This window comes from Malaclemys terrapin, chromosome 12 (assembly GCF_027887155.1).
Source record: "Malaclemys terrapin pileata isolate rMalTer1 chromosome 12, rMalTer1.hap1, whole genome shotgun sequence".
NCBI lineage: Eukaryota > Metazoa > Chordata > Testudines > Emydidae > Malaclemys > Malaclemys terrapin.
Window position 1 is genome coordinate 34,052,022 of NC_071516.1, and position 6,250 is coordinate 34,058,271.

Genomic DNA, 6,250 nt, shown 5'->3' on the forward strand with positions numbered 1-6,250 from the left:
CCCTTGGAGATTTTTTCAAAAGTTTTTGCATTTCGTCTTTTAGAACGAAGTTCTGCAAGCACTGAATCCTCTCCCCATACAGCGATCAGATCCAGTACCTCCCTCACGGTCCATGCTGGTGCTCTTTTTCGATTATCAGCCTGCATGGTTACCTGTGCTGATGAGCTATCTGTGGTCACCTGTGCTCTCCACGCTGGGCAAACAGGAAATGAAATTCAAATGTTCGCGGGGCTTTTCCTGTCTACCTGGCCAGTGCATCCGACTTTAGATTGCTGTCCAGAGCGGTCACAATGATGCACTGTGGGATAGCTCCCGGAGGCCAATACCATCGAATTACGGCCACACTATCCCTAATTCGAAATGTTAAAATCGATTTTGGCGCTACTCCGCTCGTCGGGGTGGAGTACAGAAATCGATTTAAAGGGCCCTTTACATCGAAATAAATAGCGTCGTTGTGTGGACGGTTGCAGGGTAAATTCGAATTAAAGCTGATAAATCCGAATTAAAGTCGTAGTGTAGACCAGGCCTCTGTACCACTAAGGTCGAGTAGAAAGGCTGCAGCAGAGCTGGAGCACAAAGTTCCGACTATCTTCACTGGCGGCAAGAAGAAACTGAGGGTGTGGGGAGTGCTATAGAGGCGCTGCTCTAGGGGCCATAGCGGCGCTCCCCGAGTACGGGTACTGCTAAGGGAAAAACTTCCGGCACTGGTGCAAGTGGCGAGCATGCACACCTACTGTGTAATACACCTGAGCAATCACTCAAAGAAGAAGTATGGAACAGGTTTTTTGGGGGGAGTGGCAGATAGTTAGGGAGTTGGGGAGCCTCCCCCATGCAGATCCTGGCTGATTCCCAGCCTCTCCCATTCAGACAACCACATCTGCCCCTGTCCCCCCTCCGCACACACACCCATCCCCATGTGTTCCTGCATCTCCCCTACCTCTGTTCCCATGTGGCCTTGCACTCCCACTCCCATTCAGCTCCTGGCTCAATGGTGTCACCCCACTAGCTCCTTAGCCTGTGCCCCAGTCTGTCCCCCCCAGCAGCCCCATATGCCCCCCTCTGTCTGTCCTAACCTGGCTCTGCCAGCAGGGTGCTGTGATGAACTTCTACTCCTGGGGGAATTCTGCAGCACTGGGTACGCATAGAATTTTTTTTCCCCATAGAAAATACATTCTGCCCCAGAAGTGCTGCAGTTACGCTGTTTACCACAACAACCGGCTGAGTTCATGCTGCTGGCTGTTCTGGAACCGCAGCGGCTTCTGGTGGGTGAAAGGCGGAACTGCAGCACTTCTCAGGCAGAAATGTATTTTCTGTAGGAAAAAAATTCTGCCAGACACATGAGTTCTGCGTGTGCGCAGTGGTGCAGAAATTCCATCAGGAGTAAGCCTGGCAGGAGGCCAGGCTAGATGGGCCATGGGGCAGAGCTGGGGGAGCAGCTCAGGCTGGCTGGGCCCGTGGGGCAGATCCGGTATGGGGGAGCAGCCCAGGCTGGCTGGGCCAGTGGGGCAGAGCCAGGGGGGCGCAGGGGGCAGACCTGGGGGTGGGGGAGCAGACCAGGCTGGCTGGGCCTGGGGGGTGACTCCGTCCATCTGTCTGTCCCCAGGAGACCCTGGTCCTGCTGTTGAATAGTTTGTCCCTGGTCTGTTATTTCAACATCTACGACTTTGGTCTCGGTTTGAGTCCTTCTACCCATGAGTCAGGGGGGCAGGGCAGAGAGGGAGCTGGTTGGGTTAGGGGGCAGGGCTGGCTGGGGTTGAGGGGTGTCTGTGGGCTGGGGCCAGGGCTGGTCAGGACAGGTCTGACGGGGGGCAGGGCTGGCTGGGGTTGGGGTTTCCCTGGGTTGGGGGCAGGACTGGCTGGGGTCGGAGTGTCCCCGGCTCCAGCTGTCCCGGCCCCTAACCCCTTGGCGCCACCTGCAGGCAGAGTGTGGGATACACCCAACAGACCATGGCCGAGTCCCTGCAGCGCGTCCAGCAGCTCCAGACCAACGTGGGGGGCTCCGAGATATTGGTGCCGCTACAAGCCATTTTCTGCAGCCCGTGCTGGGACAGGCACCTGTGCCAAGTACCGGGGGCAGCAGCAGGGTGTCCCAGGGGGCTCAGAGAGGGGCTGGGGGAGCCAAGGAAGGTTGAGGGGGGCTTTCAGAAGGGAATGGGGTCGGGGAGGATAAACTCAGAGACTTTCAGGCCAGAAGGAACCATCCTGATCATCTCATCTGGTCCCAGACCCTTGCCCCTACCCCACCCCCACAGTCAGCCCCAGCCCCTCATCCCCCTGTGACAGCTCCAGCACCGACGCCCCCAAACCCTGACTTACAGACGTCAGGTCCCAGAGCCCCCCTAGTTACACCTGTACAAACCAGCAAGTGCCCCGGCTGCCGAGGGGGATGAACCCCCCAGAATCTCTGCCAATCTGACGCTGGGGAAAATCTCTTCCCCACCCCACACATGGGGGTCAGTGAGCCCCAAGCATGGGGGCAAGACCCCCCCAGCCAGCCCCTGGGAAGGATTCTGTGCCCCTCGGCTCGCTTGAGGAGGCTGTTCTTGAACTTCCTGGGGGGGAGACCCTCAGAGAGGGGCAGGGGGCTCTGGGGGCAGTTGACAGGGGGCCATGGTGGGCGCTTGGAGAGGGGCTGGGAGCTGGGGGGAAGCTGATGGGGGTTTTAGGGGGGGCTCAGAGTAGAACTGGGGCCAACCAGGGGCCAGTGCCCCGGGGGTATGAGGAGGGTGTGGCAGGCAGGAGCTGGGGCAGGGCACCTCTGTGTAGAGCTGGGGGGCAGCGCTAGGTGCTGCGCTCAGCTCTGGGGGTGCCCTGCAGCTGGGGAGCAGGGAGGGTATGTGGGGGGTCATCAGGGAGCTCCCAGAAAGGTGCCCACAGCAGTTGGGCGGGTTAGTGTCTCCAGGGGCTGGAGAAGAGGTGACAGGTGGGGGTTGGGGTCACAGTTAGAGACAGGGGAGAAGGTCAGGGGTTCCTGTCTGTCAGCCCCCCCAGGGGAGATGTCTGGGAGGGGAGGGACGGGAGCTGGGAGTCAGTGGGGCAGGTTCTCTGGGTGCTGCCCCCATTCCCAGGTGGAGAGGGGTCTCCAAGGGGATGCAGTGGCGCTCAGCCTTTCCAGACCGCTGTACCCCCTTTCAGGAGTCTGGGGGGAGGGATAGCTTAGTGGTTTGAGCATTGGCCTGCTAAACACAGGGTTGTGAGTTCAATCCTCGAGGGGACCACTTAGGGATCTGGGGCAAAATCAGTACTTGGTCCTGCTAGTGAAGGTAGGGGGCTGGACTCTATGACCTTTCAGGCTCCTTTCCAGCTCTATGAGATAGGTGTGTCTGGCGTACCCCCAAATTTCACCTCACTTAAAAGCCACTTCCTTGGAAAATCAGACATAAAAACGCAAACATGCCCCAGCACACTGTGACTCCCCAATGGCTGCCCTGTGCCCTTTTCCCAGACAATTAGAAAATCAATCGATCAGAATATAAATCTCGTACCGACATTACAGTGTACAGAGCAGTATAAACAAGGCATTGGCTGTATGAAACGTTCGTTTGTACCGACTTCGCTGGTGCTTTTTATGTCGCCTGTTGTAAAATTAGGCAAATCTCTAGATGAGTTGAGGTACCCCCTGGGAGATCTCTGTGTATCCCCAGTGGTAGATGTACCCCTGGTTGAGAACCACTGTGCTAGCGCATGTCTGAAAACTGCTCCCCCCAGGGCCGGCTGCAGGCCGCAGATTGTTCGAGGCGGCCCTGGGGGGGAGCATATTGTTCGAGGCGGCATTCTGCCCAATCCTAGGGCGGCACGGCCGCTTTTTGTTGTTGTTGTTGTTCCGCTCCAGCCGCCCTGTAGGGGGCGGCGGTGCAGAGAACCAGAGCGCCCTGCAGGGCAGTCCTCTTCCTTCCCTCCCCACCAACCGGAGAGGAGCCCTCGCGGAAGGAGGCGGCGCAGCGGGAGGGGCCGCGTGGCAGCGCCCCTGCTGTAGCCCTGGCCACCCCCTTCTCTCTCTCTCCCGCCTGCTCCCTTCCCCCCCCCCCCCCAACCGGTCTCCCTGCACCCGCGCTCCGGCCGTGCCGCAGGTTTTTTTTTTTTTTTGCTTGGGGCGGCCAAAAAGGCAGAGCCGGCCCTGCCTCCCCCCCCCCCCCGACTGAATTGGGCTGGGGGTGTCTCCAAACTGCCCCTTGCTCCTTCCTGACCCTTTGCTGCCCTCTGGGGGCCATTTCACTGGCAGGCCCACTGTCCATCCCAGCCGTGCTGTCTTCCCCGAGGAGGGTTCGACCTGCCAGACACACACAGCCTCCGTCACGTGCACCCCAGGTGACCCCAAAGCCCGGCCCTGGGTGGGCAGCAAATGCACACCCAGAAATCTGTTTGATGACACTAAAAATCACAGTGTCGATCCCCAGGCCGCCCTGGCCTCATTGCGCCTCGACTGTCATTTGTCAGACAGAATGTGAAACAAAACCTTGGGGATAAAACAGATTTGTATTGTTTATTTATTTATTTGTTTGTTGCTATTTCTGACACATTTGATTTCAGACTCATTGGCACATGCTCCCTTCCCTCCTCTCTTCCTACCCCCAGTAAGACTCACCATCCCTTTGGGACTCATGACCCGCCTCTTGGAGCAATGGGCTCAGGCTCTCTGCAAACTCAGGAAGTGGCGGTCACACTCGGGGCAACTTCCCACTCTCACAGTTCAGCTGGCCGGGAACAGCAGGGGCCCGTGGAAAGCCCAGGAGCTGCGAGCAGACAGGGGCTGCAGGGACATGTTCTGTAGTCACTCACGGGGCCAAGGGAGGCATGTTTGGGACTATGGAGTGGAGTCTGTGGTTACTGCCTGCCTGGGAGGAGGGAGTCTGAGCTGGCAAATCCAGAGTGGGGAGCTGCGGGTGTTGCCCCGGAAGCTGCCATAGGGAATGGCTAAGAGGAGCCATTTGGCCAGAGAGCGAGCGAGTGACACTGGAGTCTGGTGCCTCAGAGCTCCCTGGGGGCGGGAGAGCAGGAACCCGTCCCCTGACTAGTGAGTTATGATCCAGAGTGAAACAGCTCCGGCTGGAGCCTCCCCAGGTTAGCCCGGAGCTCTGGGTTCGGGCGCTGCAGCCAGGTGAGAGGCCCATATTCCCAGTCTCTCTCTCCAGCTGGCAGGGTGGGGAGCTGAACCAGGGCGAGTGCTCGAACCCCTGGGGTACAAGCCATAAGGAGACAGCCGGAGATCAGAGCACAGCCACTGGATCCGGCATCACGACAGCGGCTTGGAGCCTCCCCCGGGGCCGGATGTGGGGCCGAGAGCCTGGGCACCCGCCGGAGGCGCAGGTCCTGGGGCAGAAATGGAGGTGCTGTAGGCACCCTGACAGGGAGCTCACAGGGCTCGGCAGCAGCTGAGTGGGGTTTGGGTAATGCCAGGGGAGCCTGAACATGGGACGTCAGAGCTGGAAGTGGAAGTGGGGCACCTCTGTCTGAATCGTAAGATCCTGTGCCGGCCCCAGGCCGAGGTAAGGGCATTTGGGGACCATGCTCTGCGTTTCCTGGCTGAATGGGCTTGCATTTCTTTTCAGTGTCATGGGGATGGGGAGTCTCTGGGATTTGCTACACGTGCTGTGGGGATCCTGGCACCAGTCATGGGATATTTCTTACCCCGCAGGGAGAGGCACCACCTCGAACCTTGAACTTCACTTTCACGGAGTTTTCTGCCTGGCGACCTATAAAGAGCCTGGATTTTGCCTGCTCCCACCCAGCTCCTGGGCTCAGAGGTGGGGGTTTGGCCCACCCCTAGGCCCAGGCTGAGCACCAGCTCCCCTGGGTTTATCGTTGTTACACATCAGGATAACAACCCGCGTCTCTCTAGACTGTCCAGGGGAGCTGGGCACCTGGCTGCCATTTGTGCCAGGAAAATCTTCCCCAGTCTTTTCTCTCTAGAATTGTTCCTTCCAATTTCAATGCCCTGGGCTGGCAGCATCAGGGCCTGGCCCCGCAGCCGCTGGGGCTCAGCACAGGAGACTCGGCTGCTAGAGCACAGGCGGAAGCAGCCAGGCAAAGCGCTGGGGGGCTGTGTGGGCAGGGGGAGAGCCTTTGCTGCTTCCCTGTCCCATTACAATGCCTCTGTGTCCTCGCTCCAGGCAGGACTGGGGGTTCCCGAGCTGCCGGGAGGCTGGACGCCCGGTTCCCCAGTATCTGAATGGCAATCACGTGTCCCAACAGCGGCCGAGCAGGGACAGATTTTCCAGGCCTAGCAGCTCCTCCTCCTGGTGGAGCAGAG